Genomic DNA, 18,380 nt, shown 5'->3' on the forward strand with positions numbered 1-18,380 from the left:
TGTGAAGTCGGGATGATAGTACGGAGTATCGCAGGTTACGGGGTCCACCACAAAGGACTTCTATCCAAACCAGTCCCATACCTAAATTTTGATAGTCAGACTCAATGTGGTAAACTCCTGATCTCAGGTTAGTCGCGCGCTCCAACCGAAATCCTGGCCATTGTGAAGGTACATGTAATAAATAGTTGTGCACCACTAGTCTGAGTAGATAGTGAATGGATGAATGAATGAGTATGCAACTCCTGCTCAATAAGTCCACGTATCAGTACTGTACATTTCTGGGATCATTACCAGGGTCTAGTACAATCTACGCCAGCTTACCGCCCCATCAAGCGTATAATACAACTGGGTAAGTGGAAGAGACCTCACTACCCGCCTACCAATATCTGCTCGGCTTGTTGATAGCGGACCCATTTAGGAGCTGGTCAGACTCAGCCTAGCTATGCCTACTCCCTCAGGTAGGTAAGGCCACACCCCCTCCTAACCCACCACAACATAGTGGGAGACGCGACCTACTGGTATACGACCCTCATGCGCTCATATATATCCACTCGGTCTTGACGTTGGGGCGTCCTCTGGTACCAAGAAGGTTTAGAGATTTTCACCCAGGGCCTTCTATGGCGGCACGATGCTAGTAACAGATTTTTGGTGTCCCATCTGTCCATCCACGATATGACTGTGGAGGCTACGACCTTGATGTCACTAGGGCGTACAGTAATCACAATACATAATGTAAGATGCATGAGTCATACAATCCAGTCATGTATCAATCCTACGTATACCATGCGCTCATGTGAGACAATCTCCGCCTATCAGGGAGTCTCATAGCAACCTCCCCATTTACATATGCAATGGTCAATCACATCTCATAACAAACATGTAGATGATGCGTATGGGCATGTATCATGATGTTATACTGTCACATACTTGGAATCGGCCTCGACAATCGGAATCGGAATCGTCCTTGACAACTAGCCTTAAAAATCGGCCTCGACAATCGGAATCAGCCTCAACAATCGGCCTCGACAATCGGAATCGGCCTCGACAATCAGAATTGGCCTCGATAAACGGAATCGGCCTCGACAATCGGAATCGATCTCAATAATCGGAATCAGCCTTGATAATCGAAATCAACCTCAACAATCGAAATCGGCCTTGATAATCAGAATCGGCCTCCACAATCGGAATCAGCCTCAACAATCGAAATCAGCCTCAATAATCGGCCTCGACAATCAGAATTGGCCTCGATAAATAATCACCCTCGACAATCAGAATCGGCCTCGATAATAGGAATCGACCTTGATAATCAGAATCGGCCTCAACAATCGGAATCGGCCTCGATAAATAATCGGCGTCGACAATTGGAATCGGCCTCGACAATTAGACGAACAAGGCCTTAGGGAAGGTCAAAATGTGGACATTAAACCATCATCGCCCATCAATGTGGCCATTTAACCAACATTGCTCCTAAACAGTGCCCTATATAGGGCCCATAGCCTCACGCAAGGGCCTAATACACATCATTATGGGCCTCACTCATGGGCCGCACTCATGGGCCGCATAAGCATCACATTGGGCCTCGCTCATGGACTTCATGTACATCACAATGGGCTACAATCCATGGGCTAAAAAATACATCTTATTGGGCCTTACCAAATGGTCCAGAAATACATCACAATGGGCCACGACATATGGGCCGAGTATACATCTCAATGGGCTACGACCCATGGACCTCAGATATAACAAGTGGGTCGCATCAATGGGCCGCACCAATGGGCCTCATATACATCAAGCAGACCGCATCAATAGGCCTCATATACACAACGGGTGGGCCCTACTCATGGGCCTCAAATACATAACATGTGAGCCCTACACATAGGTCTCATATGCATCAAATAGGTTATATATCTGGTCCTCGAATACATCAAAAGGGCCACGTGTCATGGGCCTAATATATATCATGATGGGCCTTGCCCATAGGCCACGAATACATCACGATGGGCCTTGCCCATAGGCCACGAATACATCACAATGGGCCTTACCCATATGCCTCAGATTCAAGCAGGTGGGCCCCATCATATGGGCTTAATATATATATATCACAATAGGCCACAACTGTGGGCCCCTCATACATCACATCGGGCCGGAAAATATATCACAATGGGCATCAACCCATGGCCCCAAATATATCACAATGGGCCTCAACCCATAGGTCCTAAATATATCACAATGAGCCTCAACCCATGGGCCCAAAATATATCATATCAGGCCACTCCAGCTATACCATTCATCCACCTATAAAGATCATTTTAGAGAATTATCAAAACAAATGAACCATTTCAAAAGATCATCTGGACCATACCACAGATAACAGTGGTGATAATGATTTCCACTATTAAAATACTACATGGCCATCACAGCAAAACGTGAGAGTAGCCACTGCCACGGTTAAAACATTTATAGGACCTGCTGTGATGTATTTTGAGATCCAACCTATTCATCAGTTAAGATAGATGAAGTGAAAACAAAAATATCAGCGGGCTTGGAACTATCGTGGCCCTTAAGAAGTTTTGAACAGTGGATGTCACTGTCCCCACTAATTTCAATGGTGGGGTCCACTGGAAGTACAAATCTGACCCATTCTTTTTCTCATGCCATAAAACTATCTCTCAACATGGTTGGATGGTATAAATACAACACATGCATCGTGGTGGGTCACTTCACAGACAATGCAGATATAACGCTGTATCATGGTGGGTTATTGCACTGCTGACATTGCTACAACAGTAGCTTCAGCTGCTGGTCACAGCAGATGAACGGCTTGGATGGAAGAGATAAGATGCTTACATTTGGTGGGGCCCATAGAACTTGTTGCGTCAAAGCAGCAGCTGTGTAGGTGGGGTCCCCAATGGACGGTACAGATGAAACTCATACATTACATGTAGCCATGCAGGTGGACGGTGGATATAACACATTAATCAGATGGGACCCACCGAACTTGCTACGTCCATAAAAATGGATGATTAGAAGAACACATACATCATGGGGTCCAGGTGATGGACAACTGAAACAAAACACAAATACCAAGGTGGACCCACCGTCCAGCAGCTGCTGGACGATGCTGGATTAAGACTCATATATACATCAAGGTGCCCCACCCCCACACATGCAACACGTGTGGGGTGGGTACCACGTCCTGCCCACTAGATATACTATATATTATATTACATTGCATATTTTTATTTGTTTATTTATTTTTTTAAAAAATAACTAACATCCCTGGACGCATGCAGGTGGGCCCTGCACCGATGGATGGCTCAGATAAAACAGCTATATCATGGTGGGTCACTGCATCCCATGTGTCACGTGCAGCATGCCCAACATGCTCAACACGTGCAGCACCGTCCCAGCTGGACGGTGCAGGTGTACACATCATGGTGGAGTCCACACGAACGGCAGGATGATGCACATCATCATGGTGGGCCATGGAACTGCCAACGTCAATACCACAACAACTTTGCAGCTGATGGGACCCACTGTCCCTATCAATGGACGATGTGGATACAACCTTACATCATAGTGAGTCCCCTACATGGATGGTGCAGATAAAGCCCATACACCATGGTGGCTCTGCGTCCCCAAACAGATGGACGGTGGGTGATCAGACTCGACTGCTGACATTGAAGCAGCATTAGCTGCATACTGAATGAAGTCCACATAAATAGACAGTGTGGATCAATGCATATAGCACAGTGGTCCACTGTCCAACCATCTGGACGGTTGGAATAAAACGCATACATCACGGTAGTTCAAACCGCACCGTCCAAATGGACGGTGTTGATAAAACCCATACATCAATGGTCGGCGCTACCTAGCATGTCTAAATGGACGGCTGGATGGCATGGATTACAGATCATGTGGGCCACATCATTACTAAAAAAAAGAAAGAAAGAGAGACATAGGGGGAGAGAGAGAGAGAGAGGCAGTGAGAAGGGGAGGGACCTTGCCATTATGAGTCCTCCCTATACAATGCATACATCAAGATGGGTCCCACCATAAGTGGGCCCTCAAATCAAAAGAAGGTACTATGAAGACCCACCTCAAGATCTCTTTTTCATTCCTCCACCAAAGGGTTCTAGAGCTCCAAGGAAATAAGATTCAATGGTTGAGATTGATTTTGGAGGGTGGGAGTGGGTAGTAGGGAGTAGGCCATGCCAAGCTTCTCTCATGGAGCTTGGACATTGGAGTTTCTCCTCTCCTTGGGTTGCTTGAAAATGGAGAGAGAAAATGAGAGAGAGAGAGAGAAGTGATGGAAGAGAGGGATGGTGAGTGATGGATGGATGTACTTGTGGAAGGGAGAGAATTGACTTTGGGGTACTTGTGTAAGAGAGAGGATGGTTGCTTGTACTTGACATGTGAAGTGATAGATGTATACTTAATTGATGTGATTGATGGGACATTCTCTTGGGATTGCAATCACACGGCGTTTTCCTCGAATTGAACGGGAGCCCACATCTCCTGGCTCGGGTATCGCCTCGGCATGCGAGATGCGGTGTCAGAACTGTGACGATAGCGCGGTCGCAATTATACAAGTCTTAGGCCGAGCCGACTCAGATTGATAGGATGCAACTCAGGGTCACATGCAACTGCCGATAACAGATCGCGGGTCATTGAAATTCAATCAGGAGGACCGCAGAGGCTTATGGAACGGTACGAGTTAGGATACGGGTCTCACAGTCGATGCATTTGTGAGTCTAAAAGGCATAACTATGTACTCATAGTGCCCAACGCTGGTCCTGAACGCCGTTTTTAGCATGTCTTCAGGTCTAATTCACATTTGATGGTATTCGGATTGCCGGTTGATCTTTGAGAAGTATTGAGCACCTCTCAATTGGTCGAACAGATCATTAATTTGAGGCAGGGAGTATTTGTTCTTTATGGTGACCTAATTCAACCTTTAGTACTCAATACACAAACGCAAAGAGCCATCTTTCTTTCTCGAGAATACAACAGGGGCTCCCCATGGAAAGACACTAGCTTGAATAAAACCTGCTTCTAACAATCCACCGATTTGAAGTCGGAGCTCCTCCATTTCATACGGAGGCATTCGATAGGTTGGGAGAGAAATGGGCGCAGTGCCCTGCACCAAATCAATGGTAAGTTGATCTCCCGTCGGGGAGGAAGTGCCGGAATGTTCTTGAATACATCATTGAAGTCGCTCACTATGGGGGTGCAAGTTAACGAAATATCTTTGCGACCTTCTTTTAGCGAAGCATAACAGATGACTCATTGTGGGTAGCTAACTTGTACTGTGAATGTGAAGGGAGAGCTACCGTCTTCATATATGGTCACCGTTCGGTCCTCACAATCAATCTTGGCTCTCATTGTGGAGAGCCAATTCATTCCTAGGATTATGTCATAGTTGAAGACCTTCGTGACTATGAGATCCACGTGTAACCTTTTTCTCCCAAAGTCTACGGGACATCCTCAGCAGATGGATGTAGCTTTGGTGAATGTTCCGGCTGCCACTATAATTCTTACCCCGACATGGGAGTAGTTGGTAGTCCTAGACTCTTGACAGCTATGGATGATATAAGTGAAGTTGTGGACCCAGTGTTCATAAGAAGAAATACGGGAGTACCTTGAACATGGGCCATGACCTTAAATGCTATACGAGTAGTCGTGGCTGCATCAACGCCCTCTGCAGTCAAAGTGTGAACTAGTGGTTGCTGAGGTCGGTTGGGCTGATATCTAGGTTGAGACGACAACCTAATCTGAGGGGCTGACTGCCTACTTGGTTGTTAAGACAGGCTTGCGGCACATTGAGGAGGTGCAGGTGATGTTAGCTGCGGCAAACGGCTCACTTGCTGAGGGGGTACATACTCGTGATCTATCATTCTTAAAAAATAGTAAGCTTCTAAATGTCCCACCTTCACACAATATCCGCATATTTGGTCGGGACGAGCGTGTGCGGGTGGTAGTGGCATGTTCTGGGGAGGCGGAAAGGGTGGCACTCTTCTTCCTGACGAGGATGAGGATTCTCCTCCGGTTCTTCCTCTGGACTCGGCTTGTATACGTGCCCGAGAAACCCTTTCGCCATCCTGCTCTGACTGCAGGGACATTTTCACCAGTTCTACATAAGTCTGAATATTTGCACAACACATTTTAGTGCGAATCCCGGCTCTCAAACCATCAGCAAAATGCCTCATGTGTATCTCTTCGTAGGCCACAATCTTCAGAGCATAATGAGATAATTCGGTGAACCGATTTTCATATTCAGCCACTGACATACCTCCCTACTGGAGGCGCAAGAATTGATTCACCTTTTCTATACAGTAGGTTCGTGTGAAGTATTTTTGGAAGAATCGTGTCTCAAAGTCCTCCCACGTCCACACAAAATTTTTAGGGACCGTTCTCAACACACTGTCCCACCAAACGTCAGCTTCCTTCTCGAACAGGTAGGATACCAACTCCACCTGCTCGGCTTCCGAGCAATGAAGAGGCCAGATCACTTTTGTAATCTGGTTTAGCCAGCTCTCGGCCTCCTCAGGTCTGTGAGTACTGATAAAAGTAGGCAGTCTTAACCTTTGAAAGTGCTTGAAAAGATTGTATGGTGCGACTAACGTTCTGACTTGGCCTGGCGATGGTGCATTCATATGATGGGCCATTGCTCCCATCAAGGTATGTAACGACTGTTGTTGTTGCATCATGTACAACATTTGCTTCATAGTGCCCCCAACTGGGGTGGTCCGGTGATTAGAGTCTCGCCTTGGCTTGGTGGTGCCCCAGGAAGTTGGTTCGACATCTCATCGTCCATATCAAGTTGACTGGCTCCACCCTAACTAGGAGGCAATTCATTTGGGGCGAGTCGCTCATGGTCGTCTCTCTCGCCCAAGGCCAGACGAACAAGACAGTTGTTGCCTTGGGGCCTCATAGTCCTGAAAGACAGTTTCTTAACATTTAGCACCAAACATCCACGAACATATTATACATTATTTATGGAGTTAGAGCATTTGGGCATGATTTGTTCTCCAAACATTCCACACATTACTTAATAAAAGTAGTTTCATGCATTTCATTAAATAAAATTTGTCACTGTTACATATGCTATGGCATTATACGGACAATGACATGGGATGCATGATTACTTTCCAAACAGAAAAACTACAACATTCACAACCCAAATAACTAAACTAAGCCTATCCAAGGCTATTACAAAAAGAGAGAACAAACATATACTACACTCCTAATCCTCCGACTCCGGTGAAGGTAGAGGTGCTCCCTTATCCTGCATGCAACACAGGAGGGCCTTCAGAGTGCGAGATATCTTCTTGAACTTCTTCTTCAAATACTCCTGGTTTTCCACTACCTTGGCCAGGGTTTCCCACTCGCTACTAGTGTTAAGAGGATCCCAATTGGAGTCCCAAGCTTTCACTTCCCCTTCCTGTTCTTCCTCCTCACTTTCCTCCTCTTCAGTCTCTTCCTCTATTTCATCCCCCAGCTCCTCCAGTTGGGCCATACACTACTTGGGGACCATCTTCATGTTGTTGAGGGTGTTTTCGTTGATGGAGTGGATAGGGGCGAGATTGTCCATGTGCAGTCTGAACCCAAAATTATAGGTAATTTTGCATATAAGTCGGCCAAATGGGAGGGACTGATCCTCCCGAATAGATTGTATCGCCTTCACGATCCGGGTTAAGACAAGAGTGGGTAGGCACACCTTATCTCCATGTCCTACTCGGTACAGGAAGTCCACCATGAATCTAGTGCATTCCGTGTGATTGCTCGACCTGGGATACATGTTATACGTGCATATATGGTGGAGCAGGTGATAGTCAGGGATCATGTGTGTCATTTTGAGGCTGTTCTCTTGCATCCATTCAATAGGTTGGCCGCATAAGAAACTGTGTGGCGATCTCTCTCCCGCCTCTCAGTGTGATTGGTCTCACTGGCATAAACAATGTTGCGCTCCACTCCCATGATGCGAGCAATGACATCTACATCAACCCTGGCTTCCTGTTTGCCCAGGGGGATGATAAACTGGGGAGGTTCAAGGGTTGGTTCCTTCATGTGTGCATAAAAGGTTCACACAAAGCCCCCACTAGTGTGAGAGTTTCCCTCAAATATAGGACCCCAACCATTTTCTAAAAGGTGGTTGATCACTGGATATTCTCCAAATAGCTTCTCATCCACATGAGCTTCAAAAAAAAACCTTGCATTGATGGACTCAATGCCTGCCGGTAGAGACCTCGCTATAGGGATTTGGGGATCAATGTCCCGCTTCAACCTTCGCTCGGGGCACGAACTCGCACCGGCACTCATATTCTTCTTGGATTCTCTCGGATGGCAAAGCCCGGCTTCATCCGAGACTGCTTACTTCTTTCCCTTTACAGAAAGGAGCATGGAGATAGAGAAAATGGAGGTCACCACCTTGAAGAAAGCCATAGAGGTGAGAACACTGAGGATGGAATGGATTTGAAGGAATGGGAGTTGTAAGACACAAAAAGGAGGGTTTCGTGATCAAATGAGTGAGAATAAGGGAATGCAAGGGAGATTTAGGATGATTGTGGTTGAGAGTGGGTTAGGAATGAAGCATGTAAGGAAGAAAATGATCCTAGGAGCTTGAAAATAGAGATTTAGGAGTGAGGAGGGCTTAGGAGAGGTTTGGAGGGGTGTATGGGGTTTGAAAAGGGGAAAAGGGGTTAAAAGGGAGAAAGGGAGGAGCAAAGGGGCCCCCACACATGGGAGGGACCCCATATGGCCGGGCCGGTGGTGGTGCACTGCCACCGCCGTCAGGGCGGTGCCGCTGCACCTCCTGGAACCGTCAGTGGCGTGCCGCCATTCAGTGGTTCCGTTGTGCCTCTCTAGAGGTGTTGGCGGTGGGCACGCCCCTGGGGTTGTTGTTCATACTCCATGGGACCCCCTGGGCCCCACTAAATACATTAATTTGACCTCCGCATTGAATGTGGTCCACGTACTACGGTCAAGGAGCTATTTTCTGCCTAAATAGGTTCCTAGACTGAGTGCACTGACTCAGATGATTTTGATTTGTTACAGGCAAGTCCTAGATTCATTCTAGTTAAGGTTAAATTGATCCCGCACTCAGCGGAACCTGTTAGACTCATAAATCGGGCTAAGGAAGTCCCTCGAGCTACTCGGGTAGCTTGAATTTGTGTTGTTTGTTCTAGTCAATTCAGGCCATCGAATCTCTAATTAGAAGTGATTTAGATCACTTTATCTATCCCAAAATTTTTTACTTAGTGCCTTAACTAGGTTAAAAAGGTTAATTTCTCATCGCTCCCTCCTAAATCAGAATGTGTCGTGTTGAACATGTTACCCTAGGCCCAATTTAATCCAAATCATGCTCTGATACAAAGTTGTAGTGCCCCAAAATTTAAGGATCGAGTAGCTACTCAGCTCACGAATTCCTAAGTGCCACGTGTGCAATAATGAGTCACAAATGCATATAGTTAATCCGGTATTAACAAGCAATGATGAATTAATCTAAGAATATTCAATTTCTAATCAGATAGTTTAGAATTCAAATATCACTAACCAACAAAGTACCATAGAAGGTTCTTATCCACCACGTTGACTTAATAAAATTAATTTAACCGTTATCCATAGTTTTACTCTCAATACCCATCAATCCCCAAAATGACTTGGGCTCTAGTCCAGTCTCGCCGACATCCATCTTGCTAATATCTTCTGTCAAACTCCTGGTAGTACACTCGCTCCTCATCGTCGTCGGGACCGACAACGTCCAATGCGTGCTGCTTCAGGGTACCTGCACTATATCGGGTTCTGGTTGGTGTTTTAGAACACCGTCCTAGAGTGGGAGTGAGTGATTAACTCAGTGGCACCATTAGTAATAGGCATCAAATTATCATGTATAGGATATATTTAATGAACAACAAACAACATATAATCCTAAACACTGTTATAAATGCAAATACATGATTATGATATGATGCATGCTCCTTGTAAAAAATCAACACTCCCTCAAGCGACGACATTTGACGTTCGCAATAAAACAACACTCTCTCAAAAGTGACCTTGACTGCATAATCATCACAAATATAATGCAATGTCATGAAATATGTTAGCCCAGTTGATTAATTAAGTTCGTTCATTCAATAGGTTGGGTAAACCGAAATACCCTTAATGGAGTTATTGTCCTAACCCGATCGCGTGGCTCAAGGGTTGTCGCCATGTGGCTTTCGCAACCCTTAGCCCTATCTTGGGGTTGTCAATCCCAAAAGGTAGTATAAACATAGACGAAATAGATTGGAACTTAAATGTCCTACTCACGGTCACTGTAGGGAGGTCATCACCCCAACACAGGCCGACAACACAGGTAGTGTCCCATAACACCATTCCCGGCTCACGAGTCCAAGCGCTCAATGGACACTATGGGGAGGCTCGTCACCCCAGCGTACGCCAATAGCATGGGCATAGTGTTTAATACCTCCATCCCTGGCTCATGAGACTTTGCGGGCTGTAAACCATAGTTAACAATGGGCGCAATGGTCTTAAGGTACTTTGGGTTCATACAGGCATGATCAAACAAGGTTAACGTACAAGGATGGTCGACTATTAGTCAATGTGCCCCAATGGGCTAAATCATAACTAATCGGTCTGAGAATGTAGTCTTGCATAGTCTAACTACGGCCAACAACCTACAGTTCAACTATTCAGGCCGGATTACTCGCGGGCAGATCCAACAAAAGGGTTCACCCGAGCAATTCCAGGTAATCGGCCCATCCATAAGGGTTTATGCAATAATACACAACATGTATTGTCAAACTCAGAGATAGTTCACTCATGGCAGGCATAAATCAGTAATTTAAGTACATGAATAGCAATATATCACGTTCCGTTAACCCATACGGGTCATGTTCATCAGGTTCCGACATATACAACTATAAGGGTAGTCATGCATCAATGTACAACAACTAGCCTTCTATGAGTTAACATAATTCACATAATTCAGCTATAAATCGAGGAAATTAAGCAAGTAGTTCAGCAAATCAGCAATGTGACAACATTCTACACCTTTACTCCTAACATAATTGACTTGTAGCAACATTTCAACTGACAATCAACAATTTACAGCAATACATGTCATTGTTAAAGCATAGTTAGCACCAAATCAAGAAATCAATGATCAACTAGCATAGATGTTGGGGAAAGTTAGATATTTGCACCCTACATGAGCATGCAAAGGCATAAGTCACATATTTGGGGTATTAGGGTCTAATCCCTGCAGCAATTTCTAGTTCATTAATCTAATTATGTAGCCCAAATGAAAATTCAGCAACATGAACTAACAATGCACCACACACATTCACTGAACTTATACTAGGCGTGATAATCGACTACTTAAAGGTAATGGTCCTTACCTAAACTTAGCTGCAGATTGCTAAGATGATTCTAGCGACACCGGGTCTGCAAGCTCGAGGTGTCGGGGCCTTTCATTGCATCGGATGGACATGGATCACATGCATGTTGCAGAAATTATGAAAATAGTGTGAGAATCCCTATATTACCTTAGATGGATTGGAATTTCTCTTCCAACGGTGAAGGACAACCAAGATTTTCCGGCAGAGGAGGGGAGAGGATGCCAGAATTCAAGAATTTCGGCCACCGGGGTCACATCCAAGTGTGGTGCCTCCAAAATCTCTCTCCTCTTCTCTCACTCACTCACTCTCTCTCTCTCTCTCAGCTGTTAGAAATGGGATTTGAGAGAGAGAGAGGGCAACCTTATTGTAATGTCTAGAAAAAATTCGTACAAGGACCCGAGTATCACCTCAGCTAGAATCACCTAAGGACAGTATCCTGTCATAATTTAGGCAGAATTTAGTCAAGTACTAAACTAAATAATCTGTGGATTAAGCTTGGGCCACCATTTCTATAAATGAGAAGACCAAAACCATTAATACCACTGACTCAATACCACTTAAAGACCTAGGAGAAATCCCAAGAGCCTATTGCTCTCGGGAGTACATTGACACCCCGTATCAGACCTGGCTGCACGTCGAAAGTCTGATGACCGCATAACTATAGGGTTATGTCTGTCCTACTGGGCTTGATAATCATCATGAGAATCGAGCCCAGATCTTTTCCAGAAATGCACAACTTGAGCCCTGAGCGAAGTTTCTGAGAAACGCGAATACCTTTAGAAAATGTATTGAAACTTAAGTGACTTGGGCAATTCACTCACACGCAAAATTGAGGATTTCAAACCGCCAGTTTCTGACCAAACTTCACCCATGGGAAAAGGAAATTTCCTTACACATATCCATACACTTGTGGCCCCGATCGAGCAAGTTCGACCGTTGATCTGACACAAGTCCTACACGGTCGATCGGCTTCTCCGATCGTGCCAAAATCACATCCTGACATAGATCCATTATTAGAGAACTTACCCTATGATGTATGTGAGTTGTGGACCTCCCTATGTGCCCTGTTTGTCAAAATAGTCACCCTTTGGATATAACCTAAGTATACCATGGCCCTGCAGCCATTTACATCACTTCTGGGCCTATATATCCCATATACCACCCCACCTCTCTCTCATATGAATTTCTCCAAACCCTAGGAGAGAGAAGAGAAGTCTTGGGAGATTACTGCAGTGTTTCTTTCCCACTACTCCACGCCTCGAATCACCTTCCCATTTCGCTATGCCATCAGTTTCAGCTACGATTTGGGTAAGAAACCCTAACCCTAATATTGATTTAGAGATCCAGATAGAGTAATCAACAAACTAGCTAACCTATTTCATTGTTTAGGTGCCCGGCGTTCCATTTTTGGGAATGTAGAATTCGAACCACATTTGAATCGAGGTTTCTAACGAAAGGTTGAAACTATAAAAGTTTAGGTTATGGTTTTTAATGCCTTCAATGTCAGCTAATGATTTATGTCTGACTTGATTGCTACCATATCATCTTAGACACGTCGATTTTGATGTATTATACATGTATGAACTATGCTGAACAAATATGCATCCTATGTGTTTGTTGAAATGTTTGAATGAACATGTAAACATGATTTGCGTTTGCCATGACTATTAATCTAGGATTCATTGTTACTATTTGCATGATGACCTCTTTGTGTAAGGATTTACTAAAATATATGTTGTAACTACCTAGTCTATATATTTGGTGAAGCTTAGCTTAAGTGTTTGATAAATTGTCTGAATGAGAAAATGTTGATGATTTGTATTTATTAAGAGTATTAAGATAGGATTCGCAATTACCTTAATCATATGTATAGTTTCTTTCATGTAATCATATTTGCCGTTACGAAATTTATGGATAAAATGCAAGGGTTATGTAATATGATTTATGTGTTTGATGAAATGCTCAAATGAGGAATTGATTTTGATTGTTTGTTAAATGCTGATATGATTATGACATGTATCTACCTATTACATCTGAGTACGATTGGGGCTACAACGTAGCCCACGAAATTGGTAACAGTCCATGTACAAGTGGTCGAATTAGTCTCACCACATTGTGTAACTCGATGAATCCAGGTCGCCTAATGATTGCCGAGAGTGGTTAGGTTACAAGGGGTGCTTATACGGTCCATGTCGATTAAGTCAACGTGTGCTCGTACCAATTGAACTTGCCAAACAAACTGATTGGCCTATTATGTGTTTACTATGTATGGACGTCACTGCTTAAATCTAAGGTACCACTTACCAATGTAAAAGCCCATTTCAACCATGGTACCATGATCCGCTAAGACTCATGAGCCGAGCATAGTGGTATGGGATATCGTGGTTAAGCTGTCGGCTTACGCTGGGGTGACGAGCCTCCCCATAGTGACCAGTGAGCAACCTAAACCTGTGAACCGGGCATGGTGGTATGGGACACCATGTTTGAGCGTCGGCCTACGCTGAGGTGATGAGCCTTCCCGTAGTGACCGTGAGTATAAACTTTTAAATTTGCCTATCGACTGCTTTTCATTAGGGGTGTTGCCTTACAACTTTCGTATCGTATATGGTTAACTAGGATTGACGACCCTAGATGGATCCTTCATTTGGGTTAATGATATAAAGGGAGGTACCTTAGCATCCTAAACCAGCTGTATGAATAAGCTTAATTAAGTACTCAGCTAACACAGTCATACATCGTATTGCATTAGCTAGGATGTGCTTTTGGTGAGGAAGGTGCACTTTAGAGAGTGTTGACATAGGCGAAATTGGTTGTCGGAGTCGCCTGTGAGGGAGCTTTGTGCGAAAGCATACATCATTACTTGCACTCCATTCCTGCATTAACAAGAGTAGTTAGGAAGTGATTGTTGTATTACTTTATCATTACTGCTTGATTGACTTGATAACATGTTAACCTTTGCCTTATAGTACCACTGGGTTGATCACTCACTCCCACCCTGGGACGGTGTTTTAAAACACTAACTAGACTCTGGTTTAGATGCAGGTGATGGGGAAGTCTATGCGGCGGAGTTGGACTTCATAGATGAGGAGTAAGAATTCTCATACGTTCAGCTCTCAGGCGGGTCTATGTAGACCTCATGCTGATTCGATGGGATTATAGGGACATATGGATTAGTTGGATACTTTACATTTTGATATTTTGTCAATTTTGGAATAATACATGTATATATTTAGCCCGGTATAATACTCATACTCTAGAGGTTGTGAAACACTTACATACTTAAATATATATATGTTTCAGTCTTTCGCTTGCTTAATTTAATTATATATAGAGTATGATATGTTGTTTTGGTATAATCTCACTCATGTTTAACTCATTAATATGGACGAAATCTGAGCATCATTATCCATGTTGCATAAGTGATGTGCTGGATCTCGGGAGTAGAGCTTTGTTCGACCCTCGAAATCCAGGGCATTATAAGTTGGTATCAGAGCATGATTTGGATTAAACTCAACCTAAGTTATAGGTAACACGACGCACTTTGACGCACTCTAACTTAGGAAGAGAGTGAGAGAATTTAGAAACCACGTTAGGATCCAAAAATTTCACCGACAGGCGAGACCAAATGCTGTAGTTTAGTCCACAACATATTTTAGACCACATAAATTGGTCTCAGTCGTCTTAGGTCAACAATCAATGAGGTTAAACCATTAGTCGACAAATGTAAAACCTGAAACAAGCTTAGAGGCGCGAATATGTGCACGCGTAGCTAGGAGAACAGATCGTGCGGGCTTAAAGACCCAAAGCACGAAATACGATGAGGCCCAGGGGGTCCCATGCGCACATATGGTACCCCGGGAGGGGGTGGCCAATGCCCCAGGGCTGAGCCACTGCGGGACACCCCAGAGGGGCGTGGCGGCACCACCCGGGCGGCAGTGCACCACTCGCCTCCACAACGGGGCGCGGCGTCATCGCGGCAGCAACGGCGCGCAGCCGACCAGCCCCCCATGTGGGGCCACTCCCACGTGTGGGACCTCCCACTTAACCCCTTTTGCCCTTCCTTGCTCGTTTCACCCTACTACCGCAAAAACACCCCCAAACCCTCCGAAACTCTCCTTCCCTCTCAAATCTCCTTCTTCATACATTCAAATTTCTCTTTTCTTCTATATCCTACACCTATCCACCACCATTCCTCAAAAACTACCCTTTTCGTCTCTTCATCTCCATTATTCTCACCCATTTGAGCACAAAAACCCTCCTTTTGTGTCTCATAACTCCCAATCTTCAACCTACTTCATCCCAAATCATTTTTAACTCAATGGCCCTCTTTGAGCTAGTCATCGCCATTTTCTCCATCTCAATGCTCATCTCCCTTATGGGAAAGAAGAGAGTGGCCCTAGATGAAGCCAGGCCTAGCCGTCCAAGCCATTTTAGGAAGAAAGCGAGCGCCGAGACTAGTGCAAGCACCGAACGAAGGTCGAAACGGGATCTCGACCCTCGAGTCGTGATAGAAAGGTTGCTACTAGCTGGCATCGAACTTGGTAAGTTCCGTTGTCACAAAGTTGTGTTTGAAGCTCATGTTGATGAGAAATTATTTAGATTATATCATGTAATCGATCTCCTTTTGGAGAATGCGTGGGGTCCCATATTTGAACGAAAAGCTCACGCAAGTGAAGGCACCGTACAAGCCTTCTATGCTCACATACGGGACCCAAGTCTAGTTCCTCTTCAATTTATCATATCGTTGGGAAGATCTCACGCCAAGGTTGATGTGGATGTCATGGCACATAACGTGGAGTTGTATATGCAAGTGAGATAAATCTCCCTAGTGAGCAGGAGAGAAATTGCCGCACTCATTTCCTTTGCGGCCAACTTAAGCGGTGGAGGCGAGGAAATATTCTCGCATCGACTCGCATGACGGCAAATTTTTGCCTACTCCATCATATATGCATGTACAATGTGTATCTTAGGTGAAGTGACAGCACAGAATGCACTCGATTCATGGTGGATTTCCTATATAGAGCTGGACAGAGAGACAAGTTGTGCCTGCCTACTCAATAAGAAATTGTTGGTGATTTGTACTTATTACAAGGATTAAGATAGTATTTTGCATGACCTTGTATGTATACATAATTTATTTTATATAATCATATTTGCCTCTACACAATTTATGGATAAAATGCAAGTGTTTGTTAATATGTTCAAAGGTGTTTGATAAAATGCTCAAATGAAGTATTTGCTTAGATTGTTTATCAAATGATGAAATGATTATCACATGTATTTATTTGTTACATTTGAGTAAGATTGGGGCTACAACGTAGTCCAAGCAATCGGTAACAGTCCCTATTCAGGTGGCCGAATTAGTCGCGTCACATTGGGAAAATTCGACGAATCCAGGTCGCACGAAGATTGTTGATAGTGATTAGGCCACATGGGGTGCTTATGCGCTCCATGTCGATTAAATCGGCGTGTGCCTATACCAATCAAACTTCCTTAACAAACCAATTGGCCTAATGTATGTTCACCATGTATGGACGCTATGCTTGAATCTAAGATACCCCCACCAATGTGAATGCCTATTTCAACCATGGTACCACAATCCGCTAAGACTCATGAGCCGGGCATGGTGGTATGGGACACCGTGGTCGAGTTGTCGGGCTACGTTGGGGTGATGAGCCTCCCCGTAGTGACTAGTGAGCAACCCAAACTCGTGAGCCGAATACGGTGGTATGGGACACTATTCGAGCTATCGGCCTACGCTAAGGTGATGAACCTCCCCGTAGTGACCTCGAGTATAAACTCTTGAATTTGCCTATCCACTGCTCCATTAGTGGTGATGCCCTACAACTTGCTTATCGTATGTGATCAACTAGGATTGATGATCTTAGATGGATCTTTTGGTTGGGTAAATGATATAAAGGGAGGTACCTTAGCTTCTTAAATCTGCTATTTGAATGAGGCTTATTAATTACTTGGCTAACACGACTATGCACTGCATTGTATGTGCTTTGGCGATGAAGGGAACATTTAGGGAGTTTGTCATGCACAAACAGTTGATGAAGTCGCTTGTAAGGGAGCTTCGTGTGAGGGCATACATCATTACTGCATACCATCCCTACATTAATAATAGTAGTTAGGAAATGTTTGTTGTATTGCTTTATCATTACTGCTTGATTGAATTGATAACATGTTAACCTTTGCCTTATAGTACCATTAGGTTGATCACTCACTCCTACTCTAGGATGGTGTTTTAAAACACTAACCAGACTTTGTTATAGATGTAGGTGATGAGGATGTATATGTAGTGGAGTTGGACTTCGTAGATGAGGAGGAAGAGTTCTCCTATGTTCAGCTCTCTAGTAGGTCTATGTAGACCTCGTGCTGCTTCGATGAGATTACAAGGTTACATGGATTAGTCAGACATTTACATTTCAACATTTTGTATATTTGAGACAAAACATGTATATATTCAGCCCGGTAACATACTCATACTCTAGAGGTTGTGAAACATGTATATACTTTATATATCTATGTCAATCTTTCGCTTGCTTAATTACATTAACTCTAGAGTATGATATGCTTATTTAGTATAATCCCTCTCATGTTTCATGCACTAATATGGACAACATTTAAACATCATTATGTATGTTGCATAAGTGATGCGTTGGATCTCGAGAGTTGAGCTTTGCTCAACCCTCAAAATTCAGGGCGTTACAACAGAGATGGATAGGGAGACAAGTTGTGCCTGCCTACTCTCACCCTGACTCAGATAATCAGCACTGCACGATCTACTAGGGGAGATGCCTCACTCCCTTTGTGCCGACTCATCTGCAAGATCGCCCGAAATTTTGGCTTCAGACCCAATATGGATAACCTCGCCCCAATCAATTTCATCAATGAAATTACACTCAATAATATGGGCATAGGCCCCAGGCAATGCCAAGCAAGGCTTGATGAGTACGGGGATGAGTTAGAAGA

This window comes from Magnolia sinica, chromosome 7 (genome assembly GCF_029962835.1).
Source record: "Magnolia sinica isolate HGM2019 chromosome 7, MsV1, whole genome shotgun sequence".
Taxonomy (NCBI): domain Eukaryota; kingdom Viridiplantae; phylum Streptophyta; class Magnoliopsida; order Magnoliales; family Magnoliaceae; genus Magnolia; species Magnolia sinica.